The sequence below is a fragment of the Pimephales promelas genome, chromosome 3, assembly GCF_988280905.1.
Source record: "Pimephales promelas chromosome 3, fPimPro1.hap1.1, whole genome shotgun sequence".
Classification (NCBI taxonomy): Eukaryota; Metazoa; Chordata; class Actinopteri; order Cypriniformes; family Leuciscidae; genus Pimephales; species Pimephales promelas.
Window position 1 is genome coordinate 31,728,189 of NC_142771.1, and position 23,349 is coordinate 31,751,537.

The 23,349-nt window shown below is 36.8% G+C and overlaps 1 long non-coding RNA gene and 1 other non-coding gene across 3 annotated transcripts; both read left to right on the forward strand.

The window, feature by feature from the left end:
* The first annotated feature begins 4,009 nt into the window (after nucleotides 1-4,009).
* On the forward strand, nucleotides 4,010-4,081 carry trnat-cgu (transfer RNA threonine (anticodon CGU)). Its single transcript has one exon. It is a non-coding gene; the product is annotated as a tRNA-Thr (tRNA).
* Nucleotides 4,082-5,264: 1,183 nt separating this feature from the next.
* On the forward strand, nucleotides 5,265-21,416 carry LOC148982045 (uncharacterized). 2 transcript variants are annotated; one of them, XR_016155172.1, is made up of 3 exons: nucleotides 5,265-5,814; nucleotides 18,787-18,892; nucleotides 21,336-21,416. It is a non-coding gene; the product is annotated as an uncharacterized LOC148982045 (long non-coding RNA). The 2 variants fall into 2 exon arrangements; XR_016155171.1 differs by lacking the exon at nucleotides 5,265-5,814 and having other exon boundaries at nucleotides 16,541-18,892.
* The last annotated feature ends 1,933 nt before the right edge of the window (nucleotides 21,417-23,349 follow it).

Below are 23,349 nucleotides of genomic sequence, written 5' to 3' on the forward strand. Positions count from 1 at the left end.
TAAAAGTGTCAGCAAAAACAGAGTGAAATATCCTGAGGCTTTGAAGGTGTGTCAAAAGAGTATCCAGTGTCCTGCTGGCAAAATAAGGGCAGCAAACAGTTCATATCACTTTAATGGCACACCTCCTAAATAGAGCGAACATTAGCATGCCAACAACAAAAGGACACTCGATTCCTAAAAAATTGACAACCGGCAATGATAAATCAACATAATCATGGGTTCTGGTACACTTTTATCCTGCGAGTCACATGCTGAAATCTATTTTCCTTTGTAAGACAGACAGTCAGTCATGTTATCCTCAGGATCATCTCTCAGAATTGTCTTCCAAGAGCTACAGAGAAAGGCTTTTCTCACCTCAAACAGTGAACCGGTTCACCTAACATAATTCACAGCTGGAAGACATTCTCAGAATTCCCTGTTCTCACAAAGAAGGTACGAACAGACTTTTTAGTCGACTGTTGCATGAATAAAAATGCCTCATTAAGGGATATTGAGACTCAGGGACGGTTATACGTTTGCAGTGCTGCATTGATTTGAAGATCAATGGAGAGCAAAGGTGTTCAGAAGACTGAATCAATTCTGCATAACAATCAAAATCCAACACCTCAAAGATCGCTCCATCCCCCAATGACTCAAACTCACTCCTGGAAGAAACTAAGACAAAGTGTGCTTGACGAATCAAATCCCATCTCATGCATGACAAAGAAATCGTTTCTGATCGGCAAATTCGCATGTTTTAGTATATAAGCACACAAAATAGATGTGACTTTGACCAAACAATTCTGAAATTAAGAAACCAAATAACCAACCTGTAGACAGCCTTCTACTAGTTATCTTTAATATCATACTTTTTTTTTAATCTATGGTCATCTCTGAATTACTATAAAATTAGAAGTTTGGTGCCTTCGTGACTAAGAACTATTTGAATTGACAATAAATCCCTGTTAACTGTTACTCATTCAATTTACATTCATCATTTTACAAGAAAAAAATTGAGACAAACGTTTAGAAAAAATGTTACTAGCTCTGTGTATTTTTAGATAGAACAACATGAAAATAAAGCATACAAATATTAATATAAGCAGAAGTGTATTTTGACTAATAAGCTGCATACTATTTACTATTAGACTATTTTTACATTATAAATATATATATATATATATATATATTATAGATGATATATATATGTATAATGTAAAAAAAAAGTCTAATAATGATTAGTATGCAGCTTATTATATCAAAATACACTTCTTTTATGAATATTTTTATGCTTTATTTGCATATTTCATAAGTTTATAATTTAATGTGCACAATGTCATGATAGGACATGCATAATACAATGGCAATGGTGTTCATATATAAATGTATATATATATATATATAATTAATCGCATCCAAAATAAAAGTTTGTGTTTACGTAATATATGTGTGTGTAGTGTGTATAATTATTTTGTATATATAAATACACACGCATGCATGTATATATTTAAGAATTATTTGCATGTATACTATATACTTTATATATATATTTATACATAATTACTATTATGTGTACAAATAAATATTTTATATATTAAGAACACATTTTTATTAAATATATATATATATATATATATATATATATATATATATATATATATATATATATATATATATATATATATATATATATATATATATACATTCATATATAAGCACCACCATTGCCATTGTATTATGCATGTCCTATCATGACATTGTGCATATTAAATGATGACCTTTGTGAAATGTAAGAACTATGAATATCATTATATCTTTTTCATCTTTGTCTACACTAAAATAGATCAAAAGCAGCACAAACATTATGGGCAGATATCACACAGCGCTTTGAAAACTGACAGAGCATTATTCAAAATATGGCCCTTGCCTGTACAGTGCTTTTCCTATTCGCTCTGAAATCTCAGTCAAGAACTCAGCATGCTCAGGTTTCAGCAACAAAAATGAGCTCTTCTTGCATTCCCACCCCCATCTTTGTACTGCTCTCCCCCTCCCACCTCTGGCTGTCTCTCCCAGAGACTCTTGTTTATTCCTCCCCTCAGGCTGTAAGATTGGAGCCTGGGCCTACCATGAAAGAGCACACACAAAACAAGAGAAGATTAAAGGACAGAGAGATATAAGGAGTGCATCTGACCAAACCATCTGTGCTACTCAAAACCTTTTTTTTTCTTCACCCTACTCTTCCATGCAGAGGTAGACAACCACATATAGGAAGCAGCAGCAACATAAATACAAACTAAGGGTTTATTTATGGATCCAGACATAGAGGTCACAAAGTATATAATGAGTTCAGCAGGAACAAAATTCAGTTTACCAGCATAGGACCTTTTGACAAATAAACACCAATGAAGCTCTTCTCTCATATTCGAAACACTGATACAATCCACTGAACTGGGTGAATAACAAATTGATTTATGCACTTGTATTTAGGGAGGAAAAATTTTGATTTCTAATACACATTCATGAGCTTCAGTGAGCTGAACGGAAAATGCAAATGACTTACTTTTACACTGATCTATTCTTGAAAATATGAGTTTCACCGGGTTTTTTTGCCTCGTAGAAAACAACATTGAATTCACTGCTGAAATCATTTTAAGAAAAGAGGCGTATTCTCATACTCATACATTATATCAAAACTGAAACTGGCGTGGAATGAATACAAGGGGTCTGTAAACTCATATTTAAAACATATAGGATTTAAATTAATAAATATATAAATTATATGTATTAATAATGAAAGTTAATTATTGTGAAGTCACACCACCACCACCACCAAAAAAAAAAAAAAAAAAATCCAGTGGATGTCTTATATAATGTATTATTATTTTATATTATTAATAATATTCTTATTATTATATAAATATATATATATATTCATTACAGGTCAAATAGTTAAGAATAATTAAGATGTTTTTGAAAGAAGTCTCTTTTTTGCTCACCAATGCTGCATTTCCTGGATCAAACATTGTTTTAATTGTTTTCTATCTTAATATATTTTAAAATGGAATTTATGTGAAGGCAATATCATTAAATAAAGGCTAGCTACACACACACACACACAAATTTTATTCCCCAAAATTTGGTATAACTCACAAACCTGTTTGGAGCAATCCAGTCCAAAGTGTAACCATTAATCTGTAATGTTTTCTCTTTTTTTCGGGATCATGATCAGGTCAACAACAGCTCATCTCAATTTTATATCATGACAGTGCACCAACAAACTCCCTGCTTGCTTGATATCATAACTGAAGCCACGATTCAACAGCCTCCCCTGGTGGATGAAACGAATCCGATGTAACGATGATGATCTGAAGATGGTTTTGGATGAGTTTACGTCCTTTATAAGTTCGAATCATTTCAGCGAATCGGTTCAAGCTGTTCAAAACAGCAATTCACTGATCCATCCGACTCATCTATCAACAATATTCCCAAAAGTAAATAAGAGCAAAATTCTACCTCTGTGTATTATTTGTATCAAACGTTTGTTGTATATCATTTAAATGTCACAGAGACCTGACTTTGACAGACTAAATAACGCTTTGCGAATTGGTTTGAACGATGATCGGAAATGAACTTTTTGACTCATTTAATGCGATAGGTGCGTTAAACACCAACAGCATTAGAATAGTCCAAATCATACTATTTAAACACATTTTCATCTGGATGCTAATTTAGCATAACGTTAATCCAATGTCCTGAGGACACTGGAGGAACTGAGGAAATCAGAAATAACGTTATTCCGCTAAAATCAAAGAAGACCCATTGTTCTCATAGTACCTGAACAGCCATTGGCAGTTGTGTGTTTTGACGAAACATGTACACACACACACACACACACACACACACACACACACACACACACACACACACACACACAGATGCAAAATGCTGTTTACGATGCTATCCTTCGTTGAAACGACAGATGTAACGTTATCTCTGTGTCAAATACAGAAAACAATGGCATCAGAGCGCAGGCGCGGTGGCCAAGTGGTAAGGCGTCGGTCTCGTAAACCGAAGATCGCGGGTTCGAACCCCGTCCGTGCCTTTTAAGTCCATTACGGTCCAACAACATGGACTCATAGTGTATGGGCTTGGTGACCAAAATATCTCAAAATGTTGTAAAGCCCTATTGGTTTGCCTCAAGATCTTGGGAACTAAACTTACACTGGCATATTGTCTACTAGGCATCCTCCCTCCAATCCTCTAACCCCAGCCAGGTCTTCAATGTCACTGGATCGCTTGAAAATTTCGGATACATTGAGCAGGTTCCTTCTCAAGATTTGCTGTCATCCCAACTGATGAAGTTTTTTGTACATTTTTTTTGCCAGTCACATTACAAGCAATGAACATAACAATTATTATTTCCAACATATAGCCTAGTATAAAAATATTGAACAACATATGACGTTACACACAGTGTACAAACACATTCTTGAGTCACTTCCGGATTGTTCACTGACTTTGTTTTAGAGCTTCAAATGAAGCTGGAAATTAAATGTCGGACTGATGAAACCATCCATTTCCTAAACTTTTTTGGAGCTTTAAATTTGACACACACACACTAAGAAAACTATAACAATTGGCTCTTCGATGAATGCTATGTTCTTCTTTTGTAAGTACCTTTGGATAAAATGCACTAATGTAAATAGCCTAATAGAAATGGTTCAGTTGCTGAACCTAAAATAAAAAGCACTGTTATTAAATATGCTCAGTGCCTACTCTTATAATGCGATAAAATGTTTATTAAACAACGAAACTACATCTTGTATTTATGTTGAGTAGGCCTATGTTCATTCTTTTTTTCGTTTATTTATTTTACTTTTATATCAGGCTTTTTATTTAAAGGCATGCTGCGTTATTCAACAACCTGTTACACAATAGAAAAAAATCTAAATGCTGAATGAAATAAAAATATGATTAAAAATATTACAAACAGCAAGCTATCATCATCAGTTTGTCTGAGGAAACCGGAAGCGCGCGGCGTCACTGCAATGTCATCACTGCCACGAGCTCGGCAAAAGAGGGCGGCAGAGAGCAACAAAGCAGTGCTCTAACTATCCAGGTTTGATTGCAGATTAATAAATCACATATTTTCATGTATTTTAAAGACGTTCGTTTGAATCACGTCTGACATATGTGTGATGTTCGGCGCAGAGCAAGACGCCAACATAGCTAGCTAATGCTATAATCTTAATTGCATCGTCATGTAATCAAGTTTGTCTGTTTGAATGACGTTATACGTGACATCACGTAAATGACACTATGAATAGATGACAAAACAGCGAAAAGATGTTAACTCGGTCATAGCAACACAGAGGTTTCTAAAAACGTTCCTTCCTTGTTTCTATATTTGGGAATGACTTCTAGGAAAACAGAAACTGCCAGCTCCATATCCAGTTCCACGTGTTTGACTCCGCTCCCTTTTAAAGCAAATGCAAAGCATCGGACAGCATGACACTCGCATGTGAGCGATTTTACATACTGACACCCATTGATGATCATTAGACTCGAGAACGTCCGCGCGGAATTTAGCGCACAATTGGCGGGTGTGTGTTGCTGAAAATGGCATCTCCCCCTCCTCGGCCCCTGCTCTATAGTAGCGTGACCATGAAGCAATGCACGAGCAAGAGAGATCTTAACATGCACAGAGTCAGTCTGCTCCTCTAGACGCTTGCTCATCTCACCAGCAGCAGGAGCACGTATAGCGCGCACTTAAAGAAACAAGATCTGATTCAAATTTCAAATCAGACAGATGTTTCTTTCAGTCCCTCGGTCGAGGTAAGTTTCAAGCGACATTGCATCCTTATGGATTTGCGCGTCTGTTTTAATAGCAGGTGTGATCGCAATTGGGGCATCGGGCTGAATACTTGTTAATTCCATTGATGATGTCATAATAGACATTCTACTAAACCGTCACAATGGGAATTTGCGTTTGCATTTAAAAGGGGACAGATAGAGATGTTGTATGTGATGTGTGTGTTTTTAAGCGACCGTAGGGTGCATATCCCTTCTTTTCGCGGATGTTGCTTCCCGACAGAGGCAGACAGATTGTGTCTGAGAGAGTACCTGAACTCTCCAGGGAGTCGAACACACTGTCTGGGACTCAAATGACGCCCAGTTGTCTCCTAACAATAAGCTCTTAATAATTCAGATAGGGTTTTAAAAAGCTTTTTAATCCGATAGCTTATAGCTAGCCACTGTAATTACTGCATGTGTAACATTTTTTTCAATTGAAGCCTGACTCAAGAAGGTCACTTGCTTGTTATTTATGATCAAATGTCTTAAAAACAATAACCATGCATGGCAATTTAATTCAATACAAGTTTAGTGCTTATTACAATACATTTTTTTTCAAAGCAGCATGTTTCACTGTTACAATCAGGAAGTACATGTATTGTTATCAGTCAGATATGAGGCAGGAATACACAGCTATAAGTTATGGTGTTAGTATTTGTCACATCAACCAGATGATCAGAGGTTGCAGTTATAGAGAAAATGAATGCTTTAATCTTAGTTTAATAGGGGTGTATGCATTGCATGTGTTAAAGTTATTAGCGGTTAATGTTTGAATATATATTGTGAATTCAGTGACGGGACTTTGAGGGCAAGATGAGTATTGCTGTCAATCCAACTGGCCCGCAAAGTCCCGCTTCTGGGACACACTTTCACAGCGCTTCTACATCAATGTATCAAGGTTCTCAATCGAATTGTATTTTGTCATGTTGACATGTTTGTGCCTGATGAAATGCATGATCTGAAATTGCACTGAATTGCAATGTAATACCGCAGGGAGAATGAGGGGCTTTTGGGGGCACTTGTGTTTCAGTTTCACCATCATAATGCCCCTAAAAATCCTTATTGCTCTTGCACTGATCACTATTTAGAAATTAGATGTTTACATGCATGATGTCATAGAAAGAGTTGTGTATGACTGCCTACACTTATGTATGATGCATTGCTAAAGCCACCTCTTCCATTCATTTGGGAATATCCCATATTATGTTTGGTGCTCAATTATGAAGGCAGCTCACTAAATGCCTTAAGCATCTGCTGCATCTACTCAAGCGTTCTGTCATCCAGCCGATGGTGGCAACAATCTGGTTTCATTTTCTGTCATGCACAGATTGATGTTCTTGCTGAAACGTATAGAATGGGACCGTCCCCCTGAGGGCCGCTCAAACAGACAGAACAGTCAAGCACCAAAGGAATTTCTAAAGTCCAAGTAAATCTCTATGGGAATGATTTGTCTGTCTTTTACGAAGCTCATGAATGGCTCGGAGTTTGACAGTCCACAGCATTCATTCATGTCAATCATGATTTATGAGACGCTGCCTAGAGCTAAAGCTGACAAAAATGATCAATTAAATAGGAGTAACGCTGGTATGCGTCATGTAAATTATATGGGGATTTATGTGACGAGAAACAACAACTCAGAAGATATTTTCAAATCAAAAACAAGTGGAAAAAGCAAAAGCAACTTGCCTTTAGTGATCTTTTAGTGCACTACAAAACGTATCATGCCATGTTATTATAAGAACAAGGGGTCTATTGCTAGTGGAGGGAACAGGATGTGATTCCAAGAATATGAAGAGCCTAATGCCACATGTGAGTTGGGGATAGTTTTGTTCTTGTTATGCTGTGCCAAACTGCAAAACTTGGGAACATTAATTAATTTGAGTAATCTTTATTAGGATTAAATGCTCAGTGGTTCACAATCACTATATAGTAACATTACATTGCCATGCATTTTGGCTTGGGCGTCTTTAAAATCTCTGGGCATTGGGCACACGTCCTGCTGGAATTAGCTGTGGTGCTTTCTCTGTTCTGTGGCTCTGTTACGCCTCAACTCATGGTAATAGGAGAAAGGGAGAGCTTCATATGGGAAAGTAATTATTGACACCCCACAGAGCCAGTTCATCCTTCCTCACTGAACTCACTTCACATGACAAAAGTGGTGGTGTCTGTGACCATAATAGACTTCATGGTTCACACATTTCTGTACAATCTCGATTGATTTAAATTAGAAAGGAAACAGTGAGAGCAACACATGATTTCCTGCTACTTTTTAGAATATACTCTTAGAAATAATGATTCCAAAAGGGGATTTTCGCTGTGATAACAAAATGATTTTGGGTTCTCCAAAGAACCTTTTAGTGCTAAAAACATTTTTTTCTTCTTCTAAAGAACCCCTTTTTTCACAAAGAACATTTTGTGTAATGGTAAGTATCCATGATTGATAAAAATTCTTCACGTCTCCATAAATGCCAAAAAAACAACCTTAATTTTTAAAGGAGTAGTTCACTTTAAAAAAAAAAAAAAACTTTTTCTGATAATTTACTCACCCCCATGTCATCCAAGATGTCCATGTCTTTCTTTCTTCAGTTGAAAAGAAATTAAGGTTTTTGATGAAAACATTCCAGGATTTTTCTCCATATAATGCACTTCAATGGGAATCAAACGGTTCAAGGTCCAAAAGACAGTTTCAGTGCAAACTGCAAACTGTTCATAGAGCTTTAAACGATTCCAGACGATGAATAAAGGGTCTTATCAAGCGAAACGATCGATCATTTAAAAAACTTTTATAAGCTCAAATGCTCGCCTTGCTCTGTTCTGTGATGCGCGTTAGTGACTCTCCTGTTCGAACTCGTTTATCAAAATGAACGAATCTTTTTTCGTGTCATTTGGTTCATTCAACGAACTAAATAAATGAATTGACTCGGATAAAGATTTGTTCATTTTGATGACTAATTTTGAACAGGATAAGACCCTTATTCATCGTCTGGAATCCTTTAAAGCCCTTTGAAAAGTGTGCAGTTTGAACTGAAACTGTCTTTTGGACCCTGAACTGTTTGGTTCCCAATGAAGTCCATTATATGGAGAAAATCCTGGAATGTTTTCATCAAAAACCTTAATTTATTTTTGACTGAAGCAAGAATGACATGGATATCTTGGATGACATGGGGGTGAGTAAATTATCAGCAAAAGTTACCCCTTTAAGAGTGTATTTAATAAAATCTGTCAAAGCACTCGAAGTCTCTCTTAAACATAGTGTTAAATTTCTTGCAAAGTCACTTGCTCATTGTTCCTTTTGACGTCATTAAGGCCTCTGAATCAGTTTTAAAGAATGCACTGGAGAGCCATTTGTGCTGAGTTGGCAGTTCACGTTAACAGTCTTACATGAAATGGTTTGGGTTGTCAAAAACCCCATGTAGAACCTTGCCCTGACAAAAAAGAGCCTTCACAGTTCTTAAAATGGAGAATCTATCAAAATTCCTGCAAAAATGTGCCCCCCCCCCCACCCTCCATGTTTTTGCTTGTTTTATTTATTGTACACAAATAAAAGTTAAGCTTCTTAGCAGTAAAGTCATTGTTTCTGCATGGATCTGTCACCACTGTCAGTTTCAATTATTTGATAAAAGTAGAAAAGACCATTTATATCTTATTATCAACTAAGTCATCATATTAGCTTAATTTTAAAAGACTGTGAACTCATTAAAAGATCGTATCTTTTTTTTTTTCTCAAACAAGTGAACTTCTTGAGAAGTGTTGGTTTATAGAATAATGTGAGAACTCACTGCTTGTGCCTGTTATTCCATTATTTTTATTATGCTTTTTATTATGCTTGTTACTTTGGAAACGGGCAGCAAAAAGTGTTCCTCTCTTCTGTAAACTACATCTCTCACTCTTTTTCTTGGGGCAAAGCTGCAGGGTTATATATAATAAAAAAAAAAGATTTATGTTTTGTAAACATCACCTGTCTATAGTTTCAGAATTATATATTTAATTTAACAGAAAAAAATATAAGTGTTTCACGTGTTAGACTATATAGAGTGAATGTTATTTTGAAATTTACACAATTTTCTTTTTTTTTTTTCAATATAAAAAAATGGTGGGTTGTTTTAACCCAATTATGGGTCAAATATGGACAAACCCAAACGTTGGGTTAAAAATTAAATTTAAATTTGACCCACAGTTGGGTTGAAACAACTAATTTTTTAGAGTGTAGTCTGTCATATCTGTTAGTTAACAGAATATCAGACATTGAGAGGTTGGAACAAAATGAACTGAATCCATTGGGAAATAAACTTGTCTTGAAACGATGAGATGAGAATGAAATTATTACATTTATTTAAAATCTATGTAAACAACCAAATCATCAGTATGGCTCACAATAGTACTGTAAACCTCAATCAGCTGACACAATGACAAGTTATTCATGCGTGTACAGATTTCTTCATAAAAACAAACAAACAATAAGTAGGATATATACACCAAATATGACTATTGAACTGCTTGTAAATGCTATATCTTAAACGTCAAGATATAAACATGCAATAATTCTTCTGCTGGTGCACCAACTGGTTTGTGGAAATACCATCCTGAGCTAATGTTCTCACAGGTCTCAGCAGGGTAAGATATATAGAAAAAGCACACGTGACAAGTTGCCCTTGCGCAACTCGAGAGGAATATGTTTACCGTTTCTTGCCCTACAGTTATATTTAGAAATCAGCAGAAAGTTTGAACAGAAAACAGGGTGCGTGTCATCAGAGAGCATGAGACCCCTGGAGGATATCTATATCTGAGACCAATATGCAGCTTAAGTCTTTCAATTTCACATTGATGTAATTTAGATGATTATTCACAATGTGTCACGGTTCACTGGTGCATGTGTTCATTTTGTCTTACTTTGTTTCCCCCTTTAGCCTGGTTGGCCGTCACCATTGCTAGGGCAATTCATTGCACTGATGAGCTAATCAGGATAATCTCACCAGTTTGATCACATATACATACTCCCAGGCATTCCTTGTCAGATCATTGTTTGCTCGTGTCCTGGCATTTCTTTGTTTGCCCAAAGTTTGTTGAAACTAGTTAGTTTGAAAACGAGATGATAGATCTCAAGGGGTTAATCCTTATAATAAATCTACTAAACGCTCATATGGAACGCCAAGAGGAACAAATCATGGCAGCGGGATTAACTGTTCTGGCTTTGGTAACGCAAGTTGCCGAGCTGTCTGCCAAGTTCCAGCAACTGAAGGCCGAGACTGTGAACCTGGCCACTCCGCCTAACCTACCGTGGAAATCGCTCATCACAGCGAACCTCGACTACCACCACCAGCACCCTATTCTGGTGAGCCACATTTGTGTCATCCATTTCTGGTTCTCTGTGTTCTCTGTTTTCTGCTCTCCAGCCATCTGCATTCCCCTCAGAGTCTAAAGGGGCTCTAGTTATTACGCTGCCGGCTGGTCGAGCGGGTCAATGGGTAACGGAGGTGTGTGAACGGAACTCAGGATGGTTTTTGACCGCACTGTCTCCGGTAGGGAAGTGTGCTGGCAGAGTTACGCAAAGGAAATCAATCTGTGGTGGATTATTCCATTGAGATTTGCACGGTGTCTGCAGAGAGCAACTGGAACGAGGAAGCGCAGTGGGACATGGGTTGTTCTAGGAAAGGATTCGCTCCAGAGACTGCGGACTACTTTCAGCCCATCCCCAACGCTATGGTCAGCCCGACTGGACAGCCTGATCTGGGGTGCGTTTCTCGACAGCTTCGTTAGCCAACTTTGGTCGCAATTTCCATTGAACTCTATTGGTAACGACGGAACTTGCGGCCATTGTTGGCTAACGATGCTTTTGGGAAACGCACCCCCTGGAACCCAAGCAGGTGGGCAGAACTCAGCTCTTACAGAATGAGAAGGAATGACGAAAGGCTTATGGACTTTGTTTGTACTAATAGTGCTTCCGGACATATCGGTGCTCAATGTCCAGTACAAGCCAATACCTGTCTGTAGAAACAAGGTTACTGACAGGTGGTGTTACCTTTGATAAATCCTCTCTATCTGCTACACTCCAGAGTAGCCAGACTGCAATCTGAATCTCACCACTCCATGTATGCTCTCTTGGACTCTGGTCCCAAAGGACATTTTTGGGACTTAACATTAATCCGCCAACTCAAGATCCCCATTATTCATTTAATTCAACCTATTTTAGTAAATCACTACCCTCCCTATTCCATTTTACTGCGCTGTTAGTCTAACAATCTCTGGCAATCGTACAAACCAGATCCGGATTTTGCTTGACTCCCCTCTTATCCTGGTGGTTTTTGGACATCCCTGGCTCATGCTCCGTATTCCTCACATAAACTGGTCTCAGAATACGGTGTTATCCTGGAGTGATTATGGTCATGCTTCTTATCTGTTGTCTGTGTGCTCCCCTTTGTCTTGTTCTGTGTTGCAGGATGAACTTTTGGGCCTTGCCTGGCATGCTCAAGGAGTACCTTGACCTGCAGGGGGTGTTCAGTAAGTCAAGAGCTGCTTCTCTTACTCCACACTGTCCCTATGACTGTGCGATAGACTTATTTCCAGGTATGTCTCCACCGAAGGGCAGGTTATATTGGCTCTCCACTTCAGAGAGGGAGGACATGGAGAAATATATATTCGCTGGTAGCCAAACTTCTCTGCCCTTCCTCTTCCCTTGCAGATCTGGGGTTCTTCTTTGTGGAAAAGACGGTTGGTTCCTTGTGACCTTAAATAAAGTATCGGGGGCTGAATACTTATCCTTTGCCATTGACGTCTTTGGCTTTGAGCGTCTGCTGGGAGTCATGAGTTTGGACCTTCGCAGGACCTATAATTTGGTCTGCATCCAGGAGGGTCATGATTGCAAGACTGCGTTTAATACGCCCAGGGCGCATTTTGAATATTTGGTTTTGCCGTTCAGGTTATCCAATGCCCCCGTAGTCTTCCAGGCACTAGTCAATGACGTGCTGAGAGACATGAGCCACTTTTCCACCGTTAGGCCGAACGGTTCTCATTGTGAAACCGTTCCGTGCCGATCCGGGCCAGCGGGTACCACTTTTTCCACTGTGGGGCTGACAGTGGCCGCTCTTTTGAATGTGATACAAACGCGTCAGTTATTGCCTTGGTAAAGTAATGGTTTACTGATGATTTTAATTTAAATTTTAATTAATTTTAAATTTAAATAGCGACCGAGTTATGGAGAAAGTTCAGCTTTTAATTTTATTATTACTTTGTTTACTTAGCCTCAGTTATTTCTCCTCTCATCAGAGGTCTATGCATTGGTGCGGTTCTCTCAGAGTCAAGGTGACCTTGGAGATATGGCGCCATTGGTTGGAGGGCTCGGGGGTGTCTTTTATCATCTGGACCGATGACAAAAACCTTGAATGCCTTAGATCTGTTAAATGCTTAAACTATAAGCATAGGCATTATTTTCAGTTGTTTTAAAAAAAATAGGTGGATACACAGAATTAGAATTAGAAAAATGTTATGCCTAATAAAACTTTATAGTTATGATTCGAAAGGGTCGTTCTCTGTCTGTTTTAGGACTTCACTAAACGGATGTCTTTAATGCTGAAATGTTATCAAGAAAAACATGGCGTTCTAGCCATAAGCTACCACTTAGCATTGTTGTGAAAAACTTGATTTTGAAAATAGAGATGCTACCATATCACTACTAAGAAATATATAGCTAAACTAATAGCTTTGCTGCTTTTAGCGACAATATTAGCCATATAAAAAAAAAAAACATCTTCTCTGTTTTTATTGTCTTTTTTTGTCAATGGCATGCCCAAAAGTTAGTTTACCACCACATGACTACTAACAGTATGAAGCATTAAAGGCAAGGAATTCAAAAATGTGTATCGTTTACCAAACAAGCTATTAAAGTTGCCTTGCCATCTGGTGAGCATTTAAAAGAGATTAGACAATGTTGGTTTTGTTGTAGATTTGCCAGTGGGCTCAGTAATGGATCATGCTCTTTGGCTGGCTACACTGCCTTTGTGGTTATCACGAGCCCATCACACACTGGCTACATGCTCCCGTGATACAGCAAATTGGCTTCTGACTGCTGCTGCAAACATCTTATTTCACTACAGTCAATGGCAGAAGTTTTTTTTTTTTTTTTTTTTTTTAATAGTGGAGCATTATTGCAATATAAATATTAAAGGAATATTCCAGGTACAGGGCAATTTTCAGGATTTGTGGCATAATGTTGATCACCAAAAAAAAAAAAATCACTTCCACTTGTCCCTTGTTTCCTGGCAAAAAGTTTGCCACAGTGTTATAGTGGGAGTGAATGGGTCCAAAAACATTAAAATACTGTTTTAATACAAAACCCATTAACAGTTTGAGCATTAACATAATATTTGGTGGAAAAAATGCTTATTAATTAATAAGTCAAATTGTATAGCGTCATTGCCATCTATTTTTAAAAAAATATTTCAAACAGCTTTACAGCTTTACAAGTTTTAATATAAAAATTGAAGTAAGTGCTTTTATAAAAAGTATAACCATTACGTTTACAAGGTCATTTACTGCTTTCAAATTCTTTCATTTAGACTTTCACTGTAAGTGCCTTCATTTGTGCCTCTTTTTTTAAAGAAAATGATGGACGAGATGAAATGTTGGTTGTTGAATGCAGTTGATTGAGCTTAACTTGTACTGTTCCTTTAAAGACATTTTAAAATGCAGTGGTGAATGCACTGTGTTACATAAAGAAGTACATGTCAACTGCAGTCCAAGTGAAGTTCTCTACTGAGAGGTGTTGTGATTCCCTTGATCTATTAGAGAGATAAGGGGGGTGGTGAGGAAAATGCTGACTGGCTCTATTGTCGACAATTGCCTTGCAAGACTTACATTTTATGATCCATGCATCCTCTTCCTGCAGGGGTTTAACCACGTGGCAAACCATTAGTCTGCATTCTTAGTATCTGTAATGCTCCTGTTGTGTTGGAGAGGAGCATTAGTATAGCATGCTGTCATGAGTCATGGGGTCAGCGAGAAGCAAGAGAGAGACACACACACATTAGGCGAAGCTGTAGCGAGCGGTCCAAGCGGTTCAGCTCTTAACTAAAACCACATGCCACCCCCTCACAGCCAAACCGAATGAATGAATGTCTATTCTGAATAAAAGCTGAGCCTAGCTTCATGCATTATGGTGGCTGGCAGTCATCTGATATTCATTTGCTGGCATGTTTGTCTCATCTCTGCCATTTTTCTTGCCTGCGTTCGCAGTTACGAGCTGTTGGAAGTCTTCGGGTTTCAGGGGAATCTCGCTGCGATGATTCCCAAGTGGTAGTCCTTGAAGATTTACTTCCTGTGTGCTCTTGTGGCTACTGTGTCTTGGGCCTTTTTCAAGGGGAAATGAGAAAGGAAGCCAGTGCACATGGCTTTTATTTCTGAGTCACATCCTCAGTGTTTCAGCCCACCGAATGGATTTAAAGGTTCAAAGTGAAGGACAAGATGCGCATGAATTTCATGACAGTGTGTGCAATATTTGTAAGGACATATAGGGCATGGATCAGTTGTAGCGCTTCCCTGTCTTTCATTTACATGTTTATGTAACAGCGCCGGAGAAGACTTTTTAGACTGAAACAGATGAAACAGGTTAAGACTTGAGTCAATGCTCACAGAGAAAACAACTTGTTAAGAAAAAAAAAAAGATTCACTCTATGCTACAAGTCCAGACATTACTCTCAACAGTCAAATCAAATGAAAGAATCAATCACAGATCCAAGCCATTTTTTAACATCTGTGTCTATATGTCATCTATGTACATAAATCTATCTATCTATCTATCTATCTATCTATCTATCTATCTATCTATCTATCTATCTATCTATCTATCTATCTATTCAATTCAATTCAAATTGCTTTATTGGCATCTATCTATCTATCTATCTATCTATCTATCTATCTATCTATCTATCTATCTATCTATCTATCTATCTATCTATCTATCTATCTATCTATCTATTCAATTCAAATTTCTTTATTGGCATCTATCTATCTATCTATCTATCTATCTATCTATCTATCTATCTATCTATCTATCTATCTATCTATCTATCTATTCAATTCAATTCAAATTGCTTTATTGGCATCTATCTATCTATCTATCTATCTATCTATCTATCTATCTATCTATCTATCTATCTATCTATCTATCTATCTATCTATCTATCTATCTATCTATTCAATTCAAATTTCTTTATTGGCATCTATCTATCTATCTATCTATCTATCTATCTATCTATCTATCTATCTATCTATCTATCTATCTATCTATCTATCTATCTATCTATCTATCTATCTATCTATCTATCTATCTATCTATTCAATTCAAATTGCTTTATTGGCATCTATCTATCTATCTATCTATCTATCTATCTATCTATCTATCTATCTATCTATCTATCTATCTATCTATCTATCTATCTATCTATCTATCTATCTATTCAATTCAATTCAATTCAAATTGCTTTATTGGCATCTATCTATCTATCTATCTATCTATCTATCTATCTATCTATCTATCTATCTATCTATTCAATTCAAATTTCTTTATTGGCATCTATCTATCTATCTATCTATCTATCTATCTATCTATCTATCTATCTATCTATCTATCTATCTATCTATCTATCTATCTATCTATCTATCTATCTATCTATCTATCTATCTATCCCAGATATAGGTAATACATCAAAACAATCTTTACAAATTTCTTTGAGTGTCTTTATTAATGCCTTTTATTGTATTATACACGTATAACATATATCTCCAAATAACTCATATATCATGAAATACCATAGGAATAGATCACCCATATAGGGGGAGAGAGGGGTAAGATGTTCCTTTTTTGACCAGATGGTCCTGAAGATAAGAGAAAAGTATAGGCTGAAGTACAATGAAAGTATGTACGGTAATTTCAGGAGGATTCATATCATTTTTAATGATCATAATATGACAACAGGTTCTAAAAATATGGCTTTTTTAGCCATATGACAAAATATGACCAAAACAAGTGTTCCTGTGGCTCAATTTACCGCAGGTTAGGGGTAAGTTGATCCATCTGGGTTTAAACTGACCATCTAAATGAATCTGAATCAAACCCATGTGAAATGTTTAGAATTTACCTATTTTAAAAGCTACTTTAATAATCAAATTTCCACTTACAAATAATATTTATTTTCTTAAAGCTAACTTAAAAACTGTGTTTCTAGTAAATATACATTGAATTAGAATGAACAAATAAATGTCTCTGAAACTAATAAATATTTTAGTCAAAAGGTTCTTGGCATTGCTAAATCACAGATATGGATCATATGTAATGTCCATTGATGTAACAGCTAAAATTTTACTTTTTTGACAAGCCAAAAACCGTTGTAAAATATACCTTTCACTCCTCCCATGCATGTGTTTCTCCTTTTCATCTGGCAGAAATTATATGGGTTATTCCAAAATATATAGTCACATGACAAGAAAAGTGCACAGTTGCCAAGATAAAAGTGGGACAACTACCCACTGGTAATAATACATATTACCTCAAGCTACCTCCATCTTTTTAGTGTTTTTGTGAAGAATTTGTTTCCGAAGGCATTTGTGCCAAAGAGGCAACAATTAATTGAATAAAGTCTAGTAAATGAACTGGCTTCTCTGAACTAGCAAAACAAACGTTCATTCACACAAACCATCCTAAACAAAAGTCTTGCAATTTGAACAAATGGATGGAAAACCCATGAACAAAAATACAGTTATAATTGAAATGTTGACTACTGGCAAATAATCACAGAAAAAAAGAAAAATGTTAACTAAAGTCATGAGACTACAGGTCAGCTGATACACACACCACACTCATTGGGCTGTTGCTTAGGCTCTGGGACCAAAAAAAGCTAGAGCTTCTTTCCTTCCGCCGGTTGCCAGGTGGGAAACAGTTAGAGGAGCTCCATATGCTAGAGCTGGGTTCTCCAGAGACTTCAATTAGATCCATCTCTCAGGGTGTGAAAGCCACAGCAATATGCTATCATGTTACACCAATTAAGTCCTGGTAAACCTTAACGTGTGATCATGATGCTTTCTAGACAGCCAAAAGTCGAGTTCAAATCCCTTTTCTGGAAGGATATGAGCAATGCTGAATTTCGTATATTTAAGACCAAGCTCGAAATAAAGCCACTGATACAATTTGAGCTGTTCCGAATGCAGGTTCATTAAACCTTGAGTGTAATTATATGGCTTGCTATTATGAAGATGATCCTAGACTGGATTACACATGGGAACTAAATTAAACAGTGCTTTTCGAAAGAGAAGCAATTACACCCCTGGTGAAACTGTGGTAATATTACAGCGTTTTATTACCACCTTAAAGGGTCAGTTCACCCAAAAATGAAAATTATGTCGTTAATGACTCGGCCTCACGTCGTTCCGACAGAAACGGAACCGGAAGAGAATACAATGCTGAATAAAGTCGTAGTTTTTGTTATTTTTGGACTAAAATGTATTTTCGATGCTTCAAAACATTCGTACTAACCCACTGATGTCACATGGACTACTATGATGATGTGTTTCCTTTCTGGACAAGGACTGTAATATACCATCAATTTTCAATACGCTGCTTTCACGCAGCTGCCATTTTGAAATCGAAAGCGAGGCTCCGGTTGGAAGAATTTTGGAAGTACAGATAGAGAACAATGTCTTGGACTACCAACCTGAAGTTACTGCCGCGATTTAGATGTTAATTATCCAATATAAGATATTCGTTCCTGCTTCTTTTTAATGTTCTGAATATAAATATATATATATTTTTAAATGTATTTTATAAATTTCACTGTATAGTCTAAACTATGAAAGAAATGTATGTACATTTTTAGAATAACTTCTACATTTAACACAACAATATGCCATTGCATTCGTGACTCTCTTATGATTAAAGGCAACACTTCCTGTTTTCTTGCACCGTAGCCATTTCAAAATGACGACTGCTGAAATCCGTGTATTTGGAGGGACAGAAAAGTCTCGGACTAAATCTAAAATATCTTAAACTGTTCCGAAGATGAACGACATGAGGGTGAGTCATTAATGACATAATTTTCATTTTTTGGGTGAACTAACCCTTTAAAGAAGTTGGTCACGGCTCGTATACTGGATGTTTCCAAATGTTTCATTTATTATCTGTTGGAATGTATTATTACTATACTAACATAATCTCTTGATTCCAAGTGTTCAGAAGAGACCTTCCTGTTCTCCTCTCCCAGCAGCTTAAAGGGTTAGATTGTAATATTTCTGTAAAAAGTGATCAGTTGACTTAAAGGTACAATATGCAAGATTGTTTCGCCACCAGGGGTCGCTAACCTCTTACAATAACAACGGCATATATTAATGACTTATATTCCGCATTAAGCGGAATTATTGATCTTGTCGTCAAGCTGATGGATCTTTTATGGATGAGTGAATACATTGATGTTTTTAACATGACTGTAGTATGAAGCAGTGCACGATTGCTAGACGTATACCAGCGCCACATGCAACGCGAGTCCTGCGGATATAAAAGAATAAGGACATTTAATTCTACCAAACTACACGCTGAATTACTCACACAGGTCAGTTTATTAGAGGAATTACACTTGAACGCAGCGCTGCTTCACTTGCTCTAACAGTTTCACTATCCCTAAACAGCATTTGTGTGTGTTGAATGTTGTTAGTTTGGTTAGTTTGTTGGCTCTTTGAGATTAAATTAACATACAGATCATATTCTAAGTTTTCATCATGATAAACTACATAACATTGATTAGTTTTATATACTTTGATTTGCTCATCTGTTTGCTCAAGTAACATGCAACACTCGTGTCTCTGTCAAGTCGAAGTTAGTCGCGGACGTGGAGCTCTCGGCATCTCAAAAGATGTTGATCTTCGTTTTAGTCCTCTTTTTGTCTCAAAGTCTGCTTGCCATGGTCCATAATGTTTCAACAAAACCCTGCTAGGGACGCTCACGCTTTTGAGCACGCATAACGGGCATAACCGATGCCATGACATAACATAACTGTTGCCATGGTTACTATTGCAGTACGAGGTCAAACCTGGTGGAAACCGGGGGTAACGCGGATATGACGTCATTGTCTGGCGACTCCTCACCCCTGCTCACACGTCCCGTTTCCTTGGTTAAACAATTTTCTCATGATTTACAAATAGTTGGAAACATTTGGGATATTGTAATCAACTAAACAAAATTGGCCTAGTGGTTTTAGGATTTTACTTTAAAAATCCTGCATATTGTACCTTTAACTTTAAAAAAGTGATGAAACCCATTGTTAGGTGGAATCGTCAAGTGCATTTTTTTTTATTTTTTTTTACAATTACGCATGTTTTATTTACTTAATTCCTGCACTTTTTTATGTAAGTCAACTGATCACTTTTGTCTAGTTAACTGACAATTGAATCAAGGTGAATGGGACAATTGCACAATTTTTGATGGTCATCTTTGCATGTGGCCTGTCCCCGTGTGTTGTTCTGGGAACTTATAAAGAAGCCCCCCAACATTTCAAAATTAAATTCACTGCATGCTTTAGCTTTTGCAGTTTGTTGGGTTTAAAATGTAGACTACATTTTCTTTTCTAATACTTTCCTATTGACATAAGTGCAACCTTTCCTTGATGTTAGTTAGTTACATGTGTGAATTTGAGGGGAACTGGCTTAATTCATCTGTTCAAAAGATTTTTTTAAAACAATTTAATAACTTTATTTAACAAAGATCCATTAAATTGATTTACAAAAGAATTCTATTTCAAATAAATGCTGTTCTTTTGAACTTTAATCAAAGAATCCTGGAAAAAAATGTATTACCGTTTCCACATACCGTAAATATCCAGGACTATGTTTTCAACATAATTATGTTAGAAATGTTTCTTGAGCAGCAAACCAACATATTAGAATGGTTTCTAAAGGATCATGTGACACTGAAGACTAATTATGAAAATTCAGTTTTGACATCACACATACACTCTAAAAAATGCTGGGTTGTTTTAACCCAATTTTGGGTCAAATATGGACAAACCCGAAATGTTGGGTTAAAAATGTAATGTAAAAATTTAACCCAACGGCTGGGTTAGTCCATATTTGACCCAAAGTTGGGTTAAAACAACCCAGCATTTTTTAGAGTGTAGGAATAAATGCCATTTTAAATTATATTAACATTTATTTTAAACATTAAAAAGTTCGTACTGACCCCAAACTTTTGAACGGTAGTGCAGATTCACTTGGGACCGCATGCTGCAAAGAAAAGAACAGTTGAGAGAAAAGACAGTTTCTTTTTATCAAACATTTTAAGGACACTGTCTTTTGAGATATTTGTGTAAAATCTATCAACTTATATTGTGTCAGACTACAAAAAGTTCTGCAAAGATGATTGATTTACAACAAGTGGTAAAAGCATGTTTCCCATCCCTGTCATTAGTATAATCTTTACCCGGCCTGTAAAAATACAGAAGTTGAAGTTACAGTTCTTTGTTTTTCAGGTTCCAGCAGCCACTTTATCGCGATAGATAACGAACACCCCATGCTCAATGAGTTAAAAAAAAAAAAAAAAACTCAAACAAGTAAGAGCATTGTCTACAATTTCAAGATGTTCTCACAGTAAACAAGCTGACATGCAGACGTGAAATTCAAACCCCTCTTCTTTCCCTACTGCATGTGACTGCAGAAGCATAAGACTTCCATAACTCCATCGCTCATTAACCGCTGATGGCAGGACAATTGAGTGAGTGTTTGTGGAACTTGCCCCAGATATTCAGGTCCCCGGCTCTGGCTGTTGGGCAGATCTTCTCCTGTTTCAGATAGCTTCACCCTGCCTGACAACAGACCGTGAGGAACTTCACATGAGAGCCCTGTAAGGAGTGAACTATATGGGATACAAAGGCCAGTTATGTCCATCTAAATCCCTTAACAAGCACAGTAAAAAAAGAGAACAGGGTAGATTAGCATGATTTACCATGCTGGTGTTATTAAATAACCTCTATACATGAGCCAACAATTGAGTAGGCTAACTTTTGTGCAGACAGTGAGCACTAATATTAAGCTTCTGAAACATTAATATGGTTGTTTAGCCTTCTTCAGAGCAAGTATTGTTTTGTCTAAAATGCATATTAGCCTCAAGTCAGAGGTCGCTCTATATTAGCATTTGCACGTGCATGTAATCGACTTTTAGGCTATCGCCCGGGCTTGACTGGAATTTCATTTATTAAAAATGTATTATGTAGTATATAATATAATTAAAATATTGATTAGGCACATTATGGCGTGTATTTTGTGTATATGTATATTTTGTAATGGCGCTGATAACGACAAAACAATAAAGTGAAAAGGACCAAATCCTTTTGTTGTCTGTGGTTTGTGTGTAAATGAAAACTGATGCTATAGTGCCATCTAGAGGTAAGTTTCATGCAACCAATAACCGCCTGTGTTTCCCTCCAATACTCTCGTTTCATTCAACTCATACATTCAATTAAAAGACAACAAGCTCTATTAATGAACTTGATGTCATTTCTGTGTAACGCTGGGAATGAGAGCGAGGATAAGCAACGCACACTATTTATGAGGAGACTTTTAAGGACACAGGGTGGGGGAGCTAGATTTCCTCTTTGGCTTAGAAAAGACAACACAAGCTTTGCCAGCTTCAGGATTCTTATCATTCCCTGGATATTAACACATTCATTTTAGGTAAAAGAAATTGCACACCAGACCAGCTATGGTCATATTTGAAGCTTCAGCATGATCCATTAATCTTGTGCTGTAGGCCTATGCTGGATCAGTGCCATAACTCTTTAACATTACATTCAAGCTCTCTAGACATAAACTGTGTATTAATGCTCAATATGTTCCTTTTTCTATGACATATTTAGGACAAGTCTATGTTATAAGTTATATTGTACAACATTTATTGTCGTTCCTTTCTTTGGGGTGAAGTCAGGTAAAATGGGCCATATAAAGTTGAAGTGTCCGTTTTCATTTTTTTTCTTTTTAATAAAGCCAATCACAATAACTGATCTTGCATTGTTGCTTCAACACTTGTTTACATTTAACAAGGTTTAATTGGTGTGAGTTTTCAAGGCATACAGGGCAGAGTGTTACATGAAGCTTGTCAGTGAAATTACTGACGTCTTGGGACGTCTTTTGACCATACGTCAATATCCGCCGTTTTAGGGTACCCTTTAACGTCGATTAGATGACGCTATCGGATCCTAACCCCCCTACCCAGACCTAAACCTACCCTGTCACCTAACTGACGTTAAAGGTAAAGCGTCAGTTGTATGACGTCCCAGGATCGTCATGTAACCGACGTTAAAGGGTACCCTAAAACGGCGGGTGTTGACGTATGGTCAAAAGACGTCCCAAGACGTAAGTTATATGACTTCTTGGGATGAGACTGTGTTAGTAAGGTAAGTAAGCCTAAAGTGATTATAAGGAAGCTTACCAACAAAGAAAATGTTTATTATGAACAATGTTTTGACATGCTCTATCAAATAAAAATTA